The sequence below is a fragment of the Felis catus genome, chromosome B1, assembly GCF_018350175.1.
Source record: "Felis catus isolate Fca126 chromosome B1, F.catus_Fca126_mat1.0, whole genome shotgun sequence".
NCBI classification, from domain to species: domain Eukaryota; kingdom Metazoa; phylum Chordata; class Mammalia; order Carnivora; family Felidae; genus Felis; species Felis catus.
The window spans coordinates 11,213,890-11,236,129 of NC_058371.1; the positions used below are offsets into that span (position 1 = coordinate 11,213,890).

General features: G+C 36.9%; 1 long non-coding RNA gene across 4 annotated transcripts in view; it reads right to left on the reverse strand.

Annotated features, from left to right (window-relative positions):
• Positions 1-22,240, reverse strand: part of LOC111560084 — a 132,554-nt gene that overhangs the window by 97,847 nt on the left and 12,467 nt on the right. The window contains exon 3 of one of the 4 annotated variants that reach the window (XR_006597319.1): positions 530-638. The exons of the other annotated variants lie outside the window; for them this stretch is intronic. This is a non-coding gene — a long non-coding RNA (uncharacterized LOC111560084). The remainder of the gene's footprint in view (positions 1-529; positions 639-22,240) is intronic. 4 annotated transcript variants of the gene reach the window in all.

Consider the following 22,240-nt stretch of genomic DNA (forward strand, 5'->3'; position numbering starts at 1 on the left):
GAGAGACAGAGAGAGAGTGCGAGAGCGAGCATGGGTGGGGGAGGGGCAGAGAGAGAGACAGGGATGCACAGAATCAGAAGCAGGATCCAGGTTCTGAGCTGTCAGCCCAGAGCCCGATGTGGGGCTCGAACCCACAAACTGTGAGATCATGACCTGAGCTGAAGTCGGACGCTTAGGGATCTGAAATTTTTGACTTCTCCAGAAATTTTTTTTAATTAATTCTGATCACTTTTTTCCCCTCAGTTTAATTGTTCTACTCTCTAGGTAAAATATGGAAAAAATATATTTTCCCTGTAACCTATCAATTAATAAATCTTTCATCAATCCTTTATTGAGCATCCACTATGTGTCTGAGAATCTAGACTTTATTACTGGTGCAATTTAATTGTATTATTAATGAAATCCTCATGTTCTGAATCCCCATGTTTTTAGTTGTAAGAGGTCCATAATTATATGACTACCCCCAGTGCAAATACTTAATTAAAAAGTTCCATATGTGCTTGTATTAAGAAATGAGTCGTATCCTTACTGAAGTCCCAGGCCTGACAGCACCACCAAATCTCAGCTCACAAATGTCCACTGGATCTCTTGCTACCATAATCAGAGCAACGTAGGGAGCATGATTTTTCTGGTTCATCCTGTTGGGAGGGATAGGATCAAGTGTTTCTGTTCCCATGGGATGTGATAACGAGTGACAAAATACAAAATTAATTATAATTAGCTGGACGAGAGCCAACATTCCTAAAAAAGTTTTTCCTTCCATCTCACACACAGATAGATGCAAACATGCACAACTCCACCTGATGTCCTTCTCAAACTGGCATTTATTGAACATATTTTCCATAGTGAATGTTTTGGCTTACTTATCTGTAACTCTTACGTGTCACTCCCACTTGACCTTTATCTCCACTTCTTAATTCTATTCTCACTAAAGACACTGCCTTCCCTATCACTAAATCCAGATACTTCACTCTTTATACACTCCAGCACTTGACCAATTGTTTGTTCACTCCACTTTTTCTATTTTAAGATACTATTTTCTTCCATGATATCCCATGGTCCATGTTTTCCCCAAATTTTCATGCTCATTTTTCGTAGTTTTCTTTTCTTTTGTAGTTTTCCCATCTTTAATGATGAGTTCCCATGTCTTCATCTTAGGTCTTATTTCCATCTCATTTTGTCCTCTCTTCCCTTTTCCCCCTATTTTTTCAACCAGGATATCAATCCACTTTTCTCCTATGGACTTTGCGATGATCTAGACACAATTCAAATCATTATTTCAAGGTTCTATCTCTCTGCTAAACTGGAGACTAGTATATCCAGCTATTAATGACATTTGCAATTGCGTACAAACACTTCAATTTTTTTTTTTAATTTTAGAGAGAGAGACAGAGAAAGAGTGAAAGCAGGGGAGGGGCAGAAAGAGAGAGGTAGGCACAGAATCTGAAACAGGCTCTAGGTTCTGAGCTATGGGCACAGAGCCCAATGCAAGGCTCAATCTCCGTAACAGTGAGATCATGACCTGAGCTGAAGTTGGACGCTTAACTGACTGAGCCACCCAGGTGCCCCAAGGATGCAATACTTCAAATAGAGCAGCATTTTCAAAACTAGTATCTTTTCTACTCCTTAAATAGATTATCATTAAACTGTACTATTGTCCTAAAAAATGGTCCAGCCCAAAACATGGGATTTTTTTTATTCCCATTCCCACAGCCTCACTGGTAATACCTCTTAAATATTACTCACACCTTCTTTCTGCTTAGTCTTAGCCATCATTTAAGAACTGTCTCTGAATATTTCAGTAGTTTCCAGTATCCTTCTTTATACAATTTTCTACAATGTAACAAGAATGTTCTACTTAAAACACAATCTGATTATTTTATACTTTTGCCAAAAGTCATATAGAAGTTTTCCAGTGGCTTTAGAAATTACATCCAATGTTTTGAACAGGATTTGGCACGATTTGTCTCTGTTCATCTACTTAAAGCCTCCTTCCATCACTCTTCTGTTCTTAGTATCTATTCACACTCAACCTTTTCCATATCTTAGTCATTTTTATATCTGTTTTCAATTCCATGACTGAGGACCTCTGAAACATTTGCATAAAACAATCATTCTCAATTATCTCTCCTTCCTTCCCACCTCAACTAAAGTGTCACTTAGAATACTGTTTACATATCTGACAATTTTAAATCTCCAGGATGCACATTCACCTAACACCCTGTGCTTATACTCTGGAAAGATTTTTCAGTAGACTATCTCTACTACAGTGGACTGTTTAACGACATTAGTAAGAATGACTGCTGAGGGAAGCAAGACACAATATCTCTTTCTGTGTTAAACTATGAGAGTGGGTTGCCCAATGGATTCCATATGCTATATCTCTTTCATTTCAAAAGCATGATCTCCTTGGATATGCACATCCAATCAGGGAGGGTGACTGGACCATGATGCGTTTTATTACTGGTCACCTAACTCTGTCCAAAATGAAAAGACCTTTCTGACTACTACATCTTGGGATGGAGTCTGGATTGATGGCCTGTATTTTTTTTCTTCCTTATACTGAGTTATACCTAGGAATACAGACTTGTGTTTAGGGATTTCAGTGTGTCTAGCAAGTTCCAATAATCATATAAGCCAATTCTTTTGGATAAGTCCCTGGATACATATCTCCCAGTGGTTCTGTTTCTCTGGTTGAACACTGACATATAGAACATCGCAGAGGCAAGTAAATGAATATTGACAAGTGGAGGCAAATTGATAATGCAGAGGAGGAGACAGTTACATCTGCAAGCCAAGATATGGGGCTCAATAAGTGTTACAGAGAAATTACAAATTACACTGGTTCTTGGAAAAGCTTATAATGAATAATGGCCTAATATGAAAGCAAAGTCAGGAGAACCAAATGCAGGGAGGAAAAGCACATAAAAAAATGGAGGTATGTTAGATTTCAGGAAAAAAAAAAAGAGTTGACTAATATGTATGACTATATGGAAGGAATAGAGTGAGAGATGATGAATGTAGGAACAGTTAAGCATAGATCATTAAAGTCATTAAATGTCAAATGAAGTTATTCTGATAAGGTTGAAGCTATAATGACAGAGTGTTGTGTAAAATATAAGCAAAATTTGTGTTTTATAAAAATCCACTTTTTCTGTGTGGGTCATGGATTAGAATGAAGCATATATGAAGGTATGAAGTAAATAAGAGGCACGTTCATTGTTAATGTGAGAGATGCTGAGATATTGAACAAGGCCAATGCCAGTGTGGGCAGAGAGGCTTAATTACAGATATATTCAAGAGGACTAATTATCTATTAAATATAGGGCATAAAGGAACTTTCCGAGTCTAGAAAGGTGCTACATTTATAAGTATACTCAAGGAACCAGTACCATCAATGAAGATACTCAGGTCAAGAAGGGAAATAGACTATTAGGGGATAGAAGGGTCAGTATTAAATGCCTTGGGCCTCAGGTACATGTGAAATGCCCCATACATGATGAATATACTTGTGTGTACCTCAAAAGAGAGACTGTTAGGATCCCATGCAGCTATGAATAACAAAAAGCCATCGCTCGGGCGATGTAAACAAGTAGAGGTCATCAGGTTATGCAAAGTCATGAGAATGGCAATCCAAAATGGACATGGTATTCAGCACTGATACTGAGGACTCAGGCTTTTTCAACCTACATGTTGCACTGGTATGAAGAAGAGATTATTTCCACTCCTATCATAATACAGTTGCTGTAAATTCAGGAAGTGTATTTGTTCCAGGAAAAAAGGGAGTAGGATGAAGGACACAAGGCTAAGCACCTTTTCCTTGGTGTTTGTGCATAGGTGGGAGAGGGAGAGAGACAGACAGACACAGAGACAGGGATTCCTTCCCCAGGGATTTCTATCTATACCTCATTGACCAAAATCATGCCAAATTCCCTTCTCCAGCAACGAGAAACTGGGATATTGAGCATTTAAGCTTTCCAGACTCTAAAATTTGAACTTCCTTCTAAGTGATAAACCATTAGTCTCTACCACACAGGTGATGTCTAGAAACACAGGGGTAGGTAGGATTAAACATATTAGTAATAAACGAATTTTTGTGATTGGAAGATGAGTAAAAGACCAGAGGTGTTAAAATAATATCTTGGGCAATGAATAAGGAGTACACAAAGTAAAATAAAAGGGAGACATCAAAAATATACACTCATAATATAGTGATGTCAAATAGGTAAAAAAAAAAAAACAGGTTAATAAAAGAAATGTCCAGGAAATTTATACATGAAGAATATTGTAACGTAAACATTAGATTTGTTAACTGGGGGTGAACCATGAGTTTTGTCAAAACAATTTCACTGGAATATTTTTCATGCAATAGCAGCCTGGCCTCATAAAAAAATGTGTATTAAAGAGGGAAAACAGATACATACATTCACAAAAGAACTAAAGGGAACATGAATAAATAAAACAATAAAGTAAAATACAAATCAACAGATTAAATAAGGAACTAAGAAAATCCAAGAAGTGCATACCATTTAGGTTGGGTTCTTGTAGAAGGTCTCTCTAATGAGATCTAAATAAATGGAAATAATATGTGAAATATGGTGGGAAGGAAGAGATCCTTTAGCTGAGCAAGTGGCAGATGAAATTTCCTTATGATAAGAAAGGCAAGCTATGTTTGAGAACCTAAATTCCAAGGTTGTTAGAGCATATGAAGGAGACTGAGAACAGACAAGGTAAGGTTGAAGAGACGGGCTTGGACCGTATCACACCAAATTTATTTTCTTTTCTTTTTTCTTTTTAAAATGTTTTTGTTTTTGAGAGAGGGAGAGATAGCACGAGCAGGGGAAGGGCAGAGAGAGAGGGAGACACAAAATCTGAAGTAGGCTCCAGGATCTGAGCTGTCAGCACAGAGCCCGACATGGGGTTTGAATCCCACAAACTGTGAGATCATGACTTGAGCTGAAGTCAGATGCTTAGCTAACTGAGCCACCCAGGCATCCCACACCAAATTTCTAACTCCATGAAGAAGAGTTTTTTTTTTTTATTTCAAGTGAAATATAAAATTTTTATGGATTTACATGGAAGAAATCACATGATATAACTTACATCAAATTATCACTTTTCTTTTAAGTGAAGAAATATTTGAAAAGGGGAAAGAGTGGGGGGAAAAGAAAAAAAAAAGAATGCCAGTAAAAAGTCCATGAAGTACTCAACAAGAGAATGGTAACTTGGATTCAGGGGTGTCAGCCATCTTGGCAAGCAGTCAGTAAATCTGAGGTATATATTCAACAAGCAAGAAACTAAAGGTTAGTTAGAGTAAGAATTATGAGGTATTATCTCAGATCAGGAGACTGGAAGGAGACTCTGATATAAAAGATTTGTATTCAGGCAGTTTTGGGGAGGTGCCCTTAGGAACACTGTAAGGGAATAAAGAAAGCAGCATGGTGCAGAGGGAGGAGGTTTGATGCACTTGCTCCAGAAGTCATAGCCAAAGTCATGGGTGCTCTTGAGCTGGAGAACTATTTGGAGTTGTCCAAATGGAGACAATGGAACTGACATTGGTACACTTGATTGACCAGTCATTTAATAAGGCTATCCTGTGTGTGTGTGTGTGTGGGGGGGGGGGGTGCTTAGCCTTCAGGTAAGGCAGCTTTATTGGGTAGGAGTTAATTCATAGAAGGAGATATAGGTGTCAGCAGCAAATACTCCTAGAAGATGGGGAACAAGTGACGTAAGAGGGTCCACAAGAAAGGATCTGGATAATCATCATTTATGCTATAAACCATGGGCATATGCACATACACACATGCACACACGCACGCACACACACACCCACCACAAACATCTGTGGCTAATACAACCAAGGTCTGAATGTCCTAGGCAAATCTTCTACATGGGTCTCCTATGAAAATTCCTTCCTCTAGTGTATCCAAGAGGAGTCTCTGAATTTGTCCTGAATGCCCATATTAGGAGCAAACTCCTTTGGTCATTTTCTTAGTAGCCTTTTTCTCTACCTTCTGTAATTGTATTTCATTTTTGTTATCTTTCATGGCCACACCTGACATGAACATTGGAGAGTATGTCCTCTGTAGGGGCTTTATAGCTTTCAGAATCCAGGCCCTGCTTGGACAAGCAGAAGGGTAGGTAATCAGGATTATTTTTAAGCTTGAATAGTCAAAATTTTTTTTTAGTTCGGGACTATGGTTCATTTGTCAATACGATTTCTTCAGAAAGGGAGTAGGCATCTGATTTATTCCATTTCAGTCAGTTCTATGTGCCTACATTGTTCTTAAACCTGGTTTACTGTGTTTCCTCACTCTATAGTTCTCTCTCAAGTTAATGGAGACCATTCTGAGACTACATGGAATAGGGAGAAAGACCTTATTCTGAACCTGACCTTTGGCCTGGGTGGTTCATTATTTCTTTTTTTCTTTCTTTTCCTTCTTTTCTCTCTTTCTTTCCTTCCTTCCTTTCTTTCTTTTTTACTGAAATGTTTTCCTGGACCTTAGTCATGAAAATCACTTTTAAATCACAACTCCTAGGATTTATCACAACTTTTAGGATTTATCACCTGTCACTTTTTCCAACCTTGCAAGTCTCTGAACTTCTGGATCCTTTCATTCTGCTTCATACTGGCCAATTCTTCCTGGAGCTCATCTCTTTCTAGAAAATACAGCCAATAACAACCAACCAAAAAGCAAACTTTTAAGGTTTTCCTACCTCTGCCCTAGAGATGCCCATTACAACCTTTTCAGTCTTTGGTATGAATACCTTCTTGCCAATCACCAAACAGCTAAGCCAACATCATATAATTTAGGTTTGTTATCTTTACTATTCTAAAGTAAGTTAAGTACATTCTTAAAGGACCAACTTCTATATTAGGGTAAACATTAGCTGCTATAATAAAGAACACCCAAATGTCAGTGTCTCAGTAAAGTTTTATTTCTTACTCAGCTTGTTCAGATTGAGATCGTAGGGGTCTTGTATGTATACATTATAACTAAATATCCTAGCAAGTTTCCATTTGGGAACTATATTAACTCAACAGGATTTCTCTTCTACCCTGTACTGAGGATAAAGCTTGAGACATTGTACAAGTCACCCATGGAAAAGGTATCATCACTTCTATCTATATTCAATTGGCCAGAATTCAATCTTATGATCTCATATAAATGTAGTGGGGTGAGCTGCTGGGAAGCATAAGCTTCCTGTGTATTTAAAGAAGAATGGAAACGATTGGTGGACACTGGCCACCAGGGGCATGCTGGAAATATAACTGATGTGGTTTTTTTTGATGTATTGAGCATGTACGTGTATGTTTTGACATGCCGTGCCAAGAACAGGAGATCCTGAGACAAAAAAATTATTAAGAAAAACCAAAGCTATAGATTATTTTAATATGGTAGATTAATAGCTTCAACATCTCCACGGGTCAGCAGTGGGGATACTTAAATATATCACCTGAAAGAATAGGAGCCAATGATAACAGAGCGACATTTTGAAAACAAAAGTTCAGGTGGTTCAGTCAGTTAAGCATCCGACTTTGGCTCAGGTCACGATCTCACAGTCCGTGGGCTCAAGCTCCACATCAGGTTCTGTGCTGACAGCTCAGAGCCTGGAACCTACTTTGGATTCTGTGTCTCCCTCCCTCTCTGCCTAACCCCCCCCCCCCCCGCCCAACTCATGTTCTGTCTCTATCAAATATAAATAAACAGGGCTACCTGGGTGGCTCAGTCCGTTGAGCGTCCAACGTGGGCTCAGGGCACGATCTCGCAATTTGTCAGTTTGAGCCCTGCATCAGGCTCTGTGCTGACAGCTCAGATCCTGGAGCCTGCTTTAGATTCTCTGTCTTCCTCTCCCTCTGCCCCTCCCTGCCTGCTGTCTCTCTCTCTCAAAAATAATAAACATTAAATAAATAAATAAATAAATAAATAAATAAATAAATAAATAAAACATATAGTCTTAAAGTTAAGAGTTAATGCAAATTCTACAGGTAGGAAAAAGCCTAATTATGGTGCATTCAGAAGTAAATAGTTGGTAAGTATATAGTGATCTTCACTACAGATGAAGTTGTAAGCAGTTTAACACAGAAAGGGGGGAATATTAGCCTGGTAGGTAGATGGGGGCAAAAACCAAGGCCATATTTCTCAGTTTTTATACCCATACATTTTCTGCAACAACCTTCTTTAAGTATAGGTCACTTTACATTATATATAACTTCATAAATATATAATGTTGTTACAACAATGTGTATCACACAGAACACTGAACTAGAGGTTACATCATAAAACATGTAGCAGGGTACAACTAGATACATCTCATAATAGGGAGATTGAAATATGAGAATGTAAATAAGCTTTATTTTACTAATATGTAAGAGAACATGATCAGTGGTCTTCCACAAACTTTTTTTGCTCATTTATTTAAAGACAGGAAGGTTTAGAGAAAGCAGCATGTTAAATAGGCAACCTTGAAGAAATCAAAACTGTTGAAAGAACTACAGACAGGGAATGACTTCGTTCTAATCAGAGGAGAGAGGTGCCTTTATCCTTTGAGGTCAGAAGTAAAACAATGATGTGTGTGGATGTATAGGTGTGATAGGAAGTTGAGGGATCCCATGTCTCACAGATTCTTTTGGCCCATGAAAGAAGGAACAAGGTCACGTGTGATCAGCGTTGGGGTTGATCACAGCCTACTTCTCCACGTTCATCAACCAACATCCCCCCTTTCTTGCTCATTTATATCACACACTAGCTTTTGTGTGTTAAATTTTTTAATGTTTATTTTTGAGAGAGAGAGAGTGTGCACACATGAATAGGGGAGGGGCAGAGAGAGAGGAAGACACAGAATCTGAAGCAGGCTCCAGGCTCTGACTGGTCAGCACAGAGCCCGATGCAGGCCTCAAACTCATGGAGTGGGAGATTATGACCTGAGTGAAGTCAGATGCTTAACCAGCTGAGCCACCCAGGTGTCCCTATGGTTCCAGTTTAAGTATCACCTCTAAGAAGTATTTTCTGGCCTCCCTTTCAAATTAGATTTTCCCATTGTATTATCTCATAAGATGTTATATTTTTAATAATACTCATTTCCTAATTTTATGCTTATTTCTGTCCTCGTTTATTTTTCCACATAAGGTAAACCATGAGATCAAATAACACACATTATCCTGTGTATCAGCCTCTCCTCGGTGCCTGGGCTTAACTAATATTTAATGAATGAATACATGAATAAATGAATGAGTAAATAAACAACCAAGTGAATGATTAAGACTACCTAGCATAATTTAGAACATCAACTGAGGGTATCAAAAGAGGAAGCTTACCAAGAATAAGAAAGCAAATCTCATTGGTAAGTCTTAAAATAAATGCCACTAAAAATTTGATAGACACGTTGGTGTGTTTGACAATTCAGTATATATTTACTCCCATGCATCTTCAGATTTTTCTAAAATCTGTGATTATCAAAAGAGAAGAAGTAGTGATCTCATCAAAATTAGTCTCCAAATGTATCGGTGAAGGACAGACATGAGAGAGTCCATCTCAGAGACTGTGATGGATTGGATCCTCTTAAAATAGAGACATATCAGATGCCTTCCAGAAATAACTGAAATGCAAATGGTAGTTCAGAGAGAAAAGATAAACAGAATAAACACAAATAAATGGGAATCTCATAGTTCATCTAAAACATTTTTTCCTACTTTCTAACCCCATTAGACAATGACAAATGGGACAGATAAGAGAAGGAGGCAGGGGTGGGTGGGGAGGAGGCAGGGACAGGCACCATAACAAGCATCAGATGAGCATTCTTTACTCCATTCTCATTCTGTGTGCCTAGTTACATAATGGAAGAGATACCTACTAATGACAACAATGGTAACAGTTAACCCTGCACAGCACTTACTGTGAGCCTGTACTGTCCTAAGTGGTTTTCATTTTAGTAATCCATGTGTCACAACACCATGAGTTAACTACTATTCTTATCCTCATTTAAAGGAAGGAAACTGTACCAATTCTTAAACACTAGATTTATTTTATCTGCAGTAAAATTAATAAAATGTTGACCAAGTTGATCTTTGGATCTTGAGCAAAAAACATTTGTTTAAATGGCAAAAATGCTTGAATGGCATTGAAGCAAACAAAGGTCAACTCTAACGAAAATGAGAAGTGTGCTCTGATTCCCTTTACCCAGGATGTCATGGAATCATTAGCAGTCACTTCGCTTCGCACTTATTTTGCAAAGACCATAAACGTTAAAACACTGTACCTCTAAGTTCTCAGAGAAAAAGATATTTAGCCTTCTAAATCAATGCCAAAATTTTCTGTAGTACTGGGCATTGGCACATCTTTCCTGTGAACGTTTAAAATCAAAGAATCTTAGAACTTGAGATAATTCTGCTTTATAAGGTTTTAAAGGCTAAAGGGATAGAATGATTTAAGTATTTAGAAGAATAAAAGGAGAGTTTTCTGAAGCAAAGAAATCACTCTAAGTTATTCAAAGGCTTCCTTTTCCTCAGGGCAGCTGAAATAATTAGATTCATGGGTATCTGAATCACTGGCAGGGGGTAGAGAGGAACTAATGCCACTTTTTATATTCATCCTAAAATATTTGCTCCACTTTATTAGGTCATTTAAAAATAAATTCTTTGACAGAATTAAATACTAAATATGCAAAGTATGATGTCAGGCAAACTATTTTTACAACAATATAAAGGAAATTACATAAAATTCCTGCAACGTAAGTTGTATAAATTTAAAGCAGGTTATCACTTAACCACTGATTATTTAGGACAGTTTATTTATAATCTTTTATACATTAACTCATATCTTTATAAGATCGATATTACCATTTAGTAAGACAAATGCCATATCTAACATAATTGTGAATTCTTTATTTTGATTCATTTTTTCCTATGTTTGCTGTTAACTAGTGAACAACATTCTAGCTGTAACAAGATTTAACAAGAATTGGGTAAACAGTTATAAAATTTACAGAATCACCTTGACTATCATAGCGTTTTTATATATCACTATCAGAACAGGGGAAATCTATCCCAATTCATTAGTTAATTCACATAATATAAATTTTTGTACAAGATTTGAAGTTAGGTTACCATATTCGGTTATAGTTGATGAGGTTAAAAAGAAATACTGACTTTTACATCAAAATAAAAGAACTAATTCTTAAAAAGAGAAAGACAAGCAAAATTGATGAAAACATAAAAAAAAGATAACTGAACTGGTAACAAAAACATCAAAAGGAAAAAAATCCTTTAACCACTGCCGATACCGTCTATATTTAACACCGAGAACCAAGGTGTTTGCAAGGACCATAGGAAGCAGCATTAATGCTTTTGCCCAGATCCCTGAAGAGACCATCTTCCTAACTACTGATAGAATGTCTGTAGTTGCTAGAATTGAAAGCAGATAATAGTGTGCTTTTCTAGGTGCTGATTTGATGAGAGTAGCAACTCTGGAAACAATGGGTGATATTAGTGAGAAAATGTTGGGTATGCAAGCACTAAAATGCTGCTTGGGAGGTTATGAATCAGAAGAAAAATAGACCCATATCCTGCTCAATTGGTCATCCTGGGTCAAGTGGGAATAAAATCCAAGCAATAAATAAGACTGGTGATATCTGTGTCTCCTGTCACTCTGAAAAATCTAGAAAGATCACGATTTTTCACAGAGGTCCTTCTTATGCTACCAAACCCCATGAGAAATCACAATGTCAATCAAATATGTGGCTTGCAGTGAAGATTACATTTTCTCAGCCACTTTATGATTAAATGGATTTTACTGGATTTGGAGAGTGAATTAACTGATACAATACATGTAAACATCTGCATATTACACATTAGTATATGTAGTTATATTACTAAGTAGTTTAAAAATATTTTTTTCAACCTCAAAGGGTTAAGTAGTTATACATGTTAAAAAACAAAATGAAAAGTGGTGGTTTGATGGCTCAGGTGGTTAAGCATCTGACTCTTGATTTCAGCTCAGGTCATGATCTCATGGTTTGTGAGATGCAGCCCCTCGTCAGGCTCTGTGCTGACAGTGTGGAGCCTGCTTGGGATTCTCTCTCCCTCTCCCCTGCTCACATGCACATGTGCACACTCTCTCTTTCAAAATAAATAAACACTAAAAAAAAATGGAGAAGATGGAAGACTCTGGTCATAAAGCCAAAGAACGACTACAGAGGCCTTTTTGAACATCATTTAATATTTACTCTACTGACTATGCAATCAACATTTTTATGATCTTTTATATAAAATTGTGGGTTTGGAACAATGTTATAAAGACTAATGTTTGTGATTTAAAATTTACAAAGAGTTGTGTATTTTTCATTTGTTGCCGTTTAATATATTTTAAAAAGGTTTAGAAGGGAATTGGGGATCATTTCACATTTCTAAACCACTTTATTATATTAAGTACACAGTTTATTTCCTTGATTATAAACTTTAACAGAAAATCGGGTAACACCTAACTTAACCAAGGATAATAGAGTAAGTGAAATTATCTTACATGAGGAAAACAAATACAACCTAGAGCTAAGTCACTATAAGATGATCCACAAAGCATTAATTTTAAAAGACAATTATAAAGCATTAAACTTTAAATTCATATTAAATGTTTACCAGAGAATGTCTTAATTATCCAAAGACATTGAAATGATTTCTTTAGTAAAAGAAAAAGAATAGATGGCACAGTTTCTTTTCACCGGGAGTACAAATAACAGTAAATGTCCTGGTGGACATGAGGACACTGAGCGTCTTCACATCAGAATGGGCCAGGAGCTCCTTTGAAATGAATATCTAATATATAATAGTTTGTCCTATTTGTTTATTAAATCCTAAGAATTTCCCAAGGAGATAAAATAAAGAACTGAGTTGACATATATTGAAATTTGATGCAAAGATTAAACAAGGAAATCCTTTGGGCATATGCTAAGGGAATATGAACTTGGTTCTTAGCAGGAAAAATTCTAAAGGTCTGAGCATCATCCAGGGAATAAGCTTTTTAGAGAAACAAACTGTAGGGCTCAATATTCTATGATACAACTTGTGCACTTCTGAAAATTTGAGAAATATGAACTTGAACTTCTTGAGATAAAGCACTATAAAAAAAAGTCTGTAAGTCAAATATAATTGTAACCCTAGGGATTCTGGGGGGAAATAGAAGAGAATTCACTCTGTTCAAGATTCCAAATATTAATTTTAAAATAATAATAGCAGTTGGCAGTAACAGTTAAAAGGAAATGATATCAAATTCAACAACTCTGAGTGCCACTTTGAACTGAAGTTAAACTCAGGAGGTTAGGTAGGAACTTGTAATATACATGGAAAACCAAAATGCCAGCAACAGAACGTATAAGCTGCTTTGAAATCTGTGAGAGATTTTATTAAAATGATTCGGTCAGGTAAGAGCCCAGAAATCTGATGCAAGAATTTAAGGATCAAAGAATACTATTATTTTTTAACATTGTCCTTATTACTCATACCCAGGTCTTGAATATATCAAAGTTACCCAAGAATAAATTATGCAAAAGACTTAATTAGAAATAAAATATAGCTTAAATAGTCAAATTTCATGTTTTCCATAAAAACAAATAAATATGGGAATTATTATCTGGAGTTCTATTCTCAGGATGTGGAAATTCATAAACTCATATATATGCAGTCAGGAATTAGTATTTCTAAAAATAATAATAATTAATTTGAAGTAATAATCAACTGATAATAAAATACAAGAACTTTCTAAAACAGAAAAAGAAAAGGAGAAGAAAAGTATGACAACAAAACTGCTGGGAATAATTATTTGTTGCTGGATACTCACTGTTATGGACTAAATTGCGTGCCCTCCAATATTCATATGTTGAACCCAGTGCCTCAGAATGTGACAATATTTGGAAAAAGGGCCTTTAAAGAAGTAATTAGGTTAATATTAGACCATTATAGTGGACCCTATTCTAGTATGACTGGTGTCATACTTATAAGAGGAGGAAATTTGGACACACAAAGGGACACCAGAAATGCATGCACACAGAGGAAAGACCATGTGAAGACACAACAGGAAGCCAGTGGTCAACTGCAAACCAAGCAGACAGGTCAAAATAACACCAGCATTGTTCACAGAGCTAGAACAAATTATCCTAAAATTTGTATGGAACCAGAAAAGACCCCGAATCGCCAAAGCAATCTTGAAAAAGAAAACCAAAGCTGGAGGCATCACAATCCTGGAATTCAAGCTGTATTACAAAGCTGCAGTCATCAAGATGGTATGGTATTGACACAAAAATAGACACTCAGATCAATGCAACAGAATAGAGAACCCAGAAATGGACCCACAAATGTATGGCCAACTAATCTTCAACAAAGCAGCAAAGAATATCCAATGGAATAAAGATGGTCTCTTCAGCAAGTGGTGCTGGGAAAACTGGAAAGCAGCATACAGAAGAATGAACCTGGACCACTTTTTTACACCATACACAAAAATAAACTCAAAATGGATGAAAGACCTAAATGTAAGATAGGAAGACATCAAAATCCTCGAGGAGAAATCAGGCAAAAACCTCCCTGATCTTGGCCGCAGCAACTTCTTACTCAACACATTTCCAGAGGCAAGGGAAACAAAAGCAAAAATGAACTATTGGGACCTCATCAAAATAAAAAGCTTCTGCACAGTGAAGGAAACAATCAGCAAAACTAAAAGGCAACCAACAGAATGAAAGAAGTTATTTCCAAATGACATCATCAGATAAAGGGTTAGTATCCAAAATCTATACAGAACTTATCAAACTCAACACCCAAAAAACAAAAATCCATTGAAGAAATGGGCAAAAGACATGAATAGACACTTCTCCAAAGAAGACATCCAGATGGCTAACAGACACACGAAAAAATGCTCAACATGACTCATCATCAGGGAAATACAAATCAAAACCACAATGAGATGCCAGCTCACGCCTGTCAGAATGGCTAAAATTAACAACTCAGGAAACAACAGATATTGGCCAGGATGTAGAGAAAGAGGAAATCTCTTTTGCAGTGCTGGTGAGAATGCAAACTGGTGCAGCCACTCTAGAAAACAGTATGGAGGTTTTCTAAAAAATTAAAAAATAGGACTACCCTATGACCCAGCAATTGCACTACTAGGTATTTAACCAAGGGATACAGGTACGCTGTTTCAAAGGGGCACATGCACCCCAATGTTTATAGCAGCACTATCAACAATAGCCAAAGTATGGAAAGAACCCAAATGTTCATCGATAGATGAATGGATAAAGAAGATGTGGTGTGTGTATATATATACATACACATACACACACACAGACACGCACACACACACACACACACACAATGGAGTATTACTCGGAAATCAAAAAAATGCAATCTTGACATTTGCAACTATATGGATGGAACTAGAGGGTATTATGCTAAGTGAAGTATCTTATGACCTCACTCATATGAGGACTTTAGAGCACAGAATAGATGAACCTAAGGGAAGGGAAGAAAAAGTAATATAAAAACAGGGAGGGGGACAAAACATAAGAGATTCTTAAATATGGAGAACAAACAGAGGGTTACTGGAGGGGTTGTGGGAGGGGGGATGGGCTAAATGGGTAAGGGGCATTAAGGAATCTACTCCTGAAATCATTGTTGCACTATTTTCTAACTAATTTGGATGCAAATTAACAAAAATAAAATTAAAAAAATAGAAAAAAAAAGAAGAAACCAAACGTGCTGACATCTTGAATTTGAACTTTGACTTTCTGAATTGTGAGAAAATAAATTTCTGTTGTTTAAGCCACCCAGCCTGTAGCATTTTATTATTGTAGCTCTAGCCAACTAGTGCACCCGGGTACAGTTGATTCTTGTTATCTACCGAAATTATACTCTATAAAGTTGCTGTAAACACTGAACTAGAAAATGCCGGACCATTAGTTTTAGGGGAATTATGGGGTAAGTTTCCTGAAAGTCTCTGGTTATTATAGTTTTCTCAGCTAATCAATATATAGCATTGTTTTATGTAGGTTTCTGTTTAAAGACACCCATTTTAATATTATTGTTGATTCTCTAACATGAAAGTCATGGCCAACAGCACTACAGCTCATGCCTAAATGAAGCTTATCTAAGATCTTTATTATCTCCATAAGGCATGTCACGGCCATCATGCACTTAGGAACACTGGACAGCACTTCAGCACTATGCTTCGGGCATTTCACAGTGAACTCATCAACAAAAAGGAAATAAATATGAAAAATAGAGCACTAAATAGACCATGAAAAGGACACTTGTTTACAGTATGAAAGTTGAGACAGGAATACACAGCTTTACCTGGTTCAGTCTCAGCTGGAAAGGTACACACTCGATGGCAAATATTTTGTTGCTCTGTGGTTACTCAAAATGCCATGAAAGTGCCAAAAATACTTTTGAGGATACACATAAATTTTAGAGAAAAAGAAAATTCCCAAATGTGGACTCCATGAACATGAGGATCAAATAGATCAAGGAATTTTTCTCTTTCAACACCAACCTCGCAGTCTAACACCTGTCATCCATGTCATGCAATGTGTACTAGGAACTCACCTCTCTTGCTGTGCTGACAGCAACAGGAAATGTAGTATTTAAAAGACAACTAGTAGAAATAGGTCACAGAACTCTTGGGAAAGATGGTGGAAGAGTAGACCCTTAAGTCTCACCTCATCCACAGAAACAACTAGCTAACACCCCCATCATTGTATATAACCAAAGAAAAGACTTAAAGTATTTTAACACTTGTAAGTGTTGACACTTATAACACTTTCCATAGCTAAATGAAGAGAAGAAGGCATATCAAAGAAGGTAGGAAGAGCAGAGACCCAGTTGGGAGCCAAAGTGACCCACAGAACTGTCCCTGGGAGGGAGGGACACTGGGGGCAATGTGAGGGGAGAGGACTAGACTCCACTCCAAGCACTGGGGACCTGAAATGAGAAAGGGAATCCCTATAATATTTGGCTTTGAAAACCAGAAGGGCCTAATTCTGCTAGTTCTTAGAATCAGCAGGGCGTAATGCCTGGAGTTTTAAAAATCAGGTGGCTGGGCTCTGAGAGAGCCAGAGAGCAAAAGGAAATGGAGTCCCCACCCTTAAAGAGACAGCACAGCAAACAGTCCCACTGAGATACAGCACAGAAGCAGCAGTTTGGGGGAAAAACAACAACAACAACAACAACAAAAAGAAAATGAAAAAAAAAAACTGAGTTATAGGAGGGAGGTTTGTTTACTAATCTCAGAGCATGTGCTGGATGGCAAGGATCTTTGGGAGACATCTCCAACAATAAAAGAGCTGGTGGGCACCATTTCCTGCTCTCATCCACCCAGACTAGACACAGGAACACCGATAGGAACCACCTCAATTCGAACACTGTCCACCTAGCTTACTAACATTGCCAGCTGCCCCTGAGCACGTTTGCAGATCCGCCCCCTCCAACTATGCCTGCCTTAGCAGGAGTTTTCCCAGGTGGTAGCAGCTCCCCTCCCTCAGTGGACAAGTAGGACCTTGCTGGCACCATATGTCCTGCCCCCACATTCGTCTGTGGACTCCCCACTCAAGCCCTGAGGCGTAAGTTTTCCAAAGTGGCTCCAGGTCCCCTCTCAGAGAAGACAGTGTAAGTCCTGCTAACACCATACATCTCAATTCCTTTGCAAACCACCCTGGGCAGGAGTTCCTCCAAAGCAGCATCAGAAATATGCCAGTGTGCAAACAGCCCCAACAGGCACCAGCACCACTCCAAAGTGAGTCTTGACCCAGAGAGAGGGGAAGATCACCAAACTCACCAGACCATCAAGTTACTATAGACTAGACTGCTATATGCATAATATATTATATAAACTTAATGGTAACCACAAATCAAAAGCAGGTGATATATAAAAAATAGAGATGAAACCATGTTTATCACTAAAGAAAGCCAGCACACTATGAAGGAAAAGATCAAGAGAAGAAAGGAACAGAGAAGAACTACAAAACAACTAGCAACAAAATGGCAATAAGTACCTAGCTATCAATAATTACTTTGAATGTAAATGGACTAAATGCTCCAATCAAAAGACATAGTGTGATGTCACAGAATGGATGAAATAACAAGACTCATCTATCTGCTGCCTGCAAGAAACTCATCTCAGACCTAAGGACACAGGCAGAATCAAAGTGAAGGGATGGAAAATTATTTGTCATGCAAATGAAGTGAAAAGAAGGCCAGGGTAGCAATACTTATATCAGACAATAAACTTTAAAACACATTTTAAAAAGAGTTAAATAAGAACACTCTATAATCATAAAGAGAAAAATCCAAGAATATAACAATTATAAATATTTATGCACCCAACATGAAAGCACCGAAATACATAAAGCAGTTAATAACAAACATAAAAGAAGTAATTGACAGTAATACAATAATGGTAGGAGACTATAAAAGCCCACTTCATCAATGGATAGATCATCCAAACAGAAATCAACATGAAAACCCTGGCTTTGAATGGCACATTGACCCAGATGGTTCTAACAGATACATCCAGAATACTCCATCCGCAAAAAAAAAAAAAAAAATTTTTTCAAGTACACATGGAACATTCTTCAGAATAGATCATATTTTAGGACACAAAGCAAATCTGAACAAATTAAACAAACAACCAAACAAACAAAAAACCTAAAGTCATACCATTCATGTTTTCTAATGGCCATGTTATGTGAAACTGGAAATCAACCACAAGAAAAAAAAACTGAAAGAACACAAATACATGGAGGTTAAATTACATGCTATGAAACAATGAAAGGGTCAACTGGAAAATTAAAAAGAAAAAAAAAAACCACACACGTGGAGACAAATGAAAATGAAAATACAATAGTCCAAAATCTTTGGGATACAGTAAAAACTGTTGTCAGAGGGAAGTACATACCAATACAGGTTACCTCAAAAAGCAAGAGAAATCTCAAATCAACAACCTAACATTGTACCCACAGGAGCTAGAAAAAGAACAATAAATAAAATCCCAAACACGAAGGAAGGAAATAATAAAGGTTAGAGCAGAAATGAATGAAATAAAACTTAAAAAAAAATAGAAGAGAACACTGAAACCAGGAGCTGGTTCTTTGGAAAAAAAAAATTGATAAACCTTACCTGAAATCAAATAAAGAGAGAGACAACTCAAAGAAACAATATCACAAATTAAATAGGAGAAATAAAAACTGAAAGCACAGAAATACAAAAGATTAGAGAAATTATGAAAAATTATATGCCAAAGAATTGGAAAACTTAGAAGTGGAAAAATTCCTAAAAACATATAACCTCCCAAAACTGAATCAGAAAAAATAGAAAATTTGAATAGAGAGTAAGAACATTGAATTAGTAATAAGAACTTTCCAACAAACAAAAGTCAGGTCCAGATGATAGGTCAATCTAGCTGTGACCACATCACAGGTGAATTCTATCTAACATTTTAAAAAAAGTTAATACCTATTCTTCTCAAACTATTCCAAAAAATAGAGGTGGGAGAAAACCTTCCAAATGTATTCTATGAGGACAGCATTACCCTGATACCAAAACCAGATAAAGACACCACAGAAAAATAGAACTATAGGCCAATATCTCTGATGAACACTTATGCAAAAATCCTCAACAAAATACTAGCAAACTGCATACAACAATGAATGAAAAAAAATCATTCATCACCATTAAGTGGTATTCATTCCTGGGATGCAATGGTGGATAATATTCACAAAACAATTAATTTAATATATCACATCAATATGAGAATGAATGAAAACCATATGACCATTTAAATGCATTTAAATGCAGAAATAGTATGTGAAAAGTATAATATCCATTCATAAAACCCTCAGGAAAGTAAGTTCAGAGGGAACAAACCTCAACATAATAATGGCCATATATGTAGAACCCAAAGCTAATAACATACTCAAGCTAATAACAAACTGAGAGTTTTCCCTCCACGGTCAGGTGCAAGACAAGGATGTCCACTCTGATGGCTTTTATTCAACATACTACTGAAAGTCCTAGCCACAGTGATCAGACAAGTAAAAAGAAATAAAAGGCATCCAAAGTTTTAAGGAACAAGTAAAATTCTCACTATTGGCAAATGATACTATATATAGAAAACCCACGACATCACCAAAAACTTCTAGAACTGATAAATGAATTCAGTAAGGCCACAGGATACAAAATCAATAGACAGGAATCCATTGCACTTCTATACATTAATAAGTAGCAGAAAGAAAAATTAAAAAAACAATCCCATTTACAACTGAACCAAAAATAATCAAGTACCTAGGAATAAACCTAACCAAGAAGGTGAAAGACCTTATTCTGAAAGTATAAAACAATGATGAAAGACATCGAAGGGATATATAAACAAATGGAAAGATATTTCATGCTTATGGGCTCGAAGAACAAATATTGTTAAAATGCCCATCCTACCCAAAGCCCTCTACAGATATAATGCACTCCCTATCAAAATAACAAGAGTGTTTTTCACAGAACTAGAACAAATAATCTTAAATTTTGTATGGAACCACAAAAGACCCTGAATAGCCCAAGCAATCTTGAAAAAGCACAGCAAAGCAAAGCTGGAGGCCTAACAATTCTGGACTTCAAGTTATGTTACAAAGTGTAGTGCTGCAAACAGTACAGCACAAAAAGAGACATATAGATCAATGAACCCACAACTTTATGGTCAATTAATTTTTGACAAATCAGGAAAGAATATCCATTGGCGAAAAGACAGTCTCTCCAAAAAATGGTATTGGGAAAACTAGAGAGCTAGAATGAAAAAAATGAAACTGGATAAAATTTTCACAGCATACAGAAAAATAAACTCAAAATGGATTAAAGTCCTAAATCTGAGATATGAATTATAAGGTCCTAAAGGTGAGACATGAAATCGTGAGGGAGCACAGGCAATAATCTCTCTAACATCAGCCATAGCAACATTTTTCTAGGTAGGTGTCCTGAGGCAAGGGAAACAAAATAAAAAAAATATACTATTGGGACTACATCAAAATTAAAAGCTTCACAGTGATGGAAACAATCAACAAAATTAAAAGACAACCTAGCACATGGGAGAAGATATTTGCATATTACAGAATGGATAAATGGTTAGTATCTGAATACATAAAATTCAACACTGCTAATAATCCATTAAAATTGGTCAGAAGACATGAATAGACGTTTCTCCAAAGAAGAAAACAGATGAGTAACAGACACATGAAAAGATGCTCAACATCACTCATCTTCAGGGAAACGCAAACCAAAACCACAAGGAGATAATCACCTCACACCTTTCCCAATGGCTAAAATTAAAAACACAAGAAACAAGTGTTGGTGAGGATGTGAAGAAAATGGAACATTTCCACACTGTTGGTGTGAATGTAAATTGGTGCAGCCACTCTGGAAAACAGTATGGGGTTCCTCAAAAAATTAAAACTAGAAATACAATAAGATCCAGTAATTCTACTACTGGGTTTTTACCCAAAGAATACAAAGACTCTAATGTGAGCAGATATACGCACCCCTATGATTACTGCAGCATTATGTACACTAGCCAAATATGGAAGCAACCTAAGAGCCATCGATAGATGAACGGATAAGGAAGAAGTTACACACACACACACACACACACACACACACACACACACAGGAATATTATTCAGCCATAAAAAATGAAATCTTGCCATTTACTACAACATGGATGGATCTAGAGGGTATAATCCTAGGTGAAATAACACAGAGAAAGACAAACACTGTATGATTTCACTCAATGTGGAATTTAACAAACAAAGCAAAGGGGCGCCTGGGTGGCGCAGTCGGTTAAGCGTCCGACTTCAGCCAGGTCACGATCTCGCGGTCCGTGAGTTCGAGCCCTGCGTCAGGCTCTGGGCTGATGGCTTGGAGCCTGGAGCCTGTTTCCGATTCTGTGTCTCCCTCTCTCTCTCTGCCCCTCCCCCGTTCATGCTCTGTCTCTCTCTGTCTCAAAAATAAATAAACATTAAAAAAAATTTAAAAAAAAACAAAAAACAAACAAAAAAAAAAAGCAAAGAAAAAAGAGACAAAAAAAAAAAAGGACCCTTAACTGTAGAGAACTGATGTTCACCAGAAGGGAGGTGGGTGGGCCAATGTGTGAAATAAGTGAAAAGGATTAAGAGTACCCTTATCGTGATAAGCACTCAGCAATGTTTATAGAATTGTTGAAAC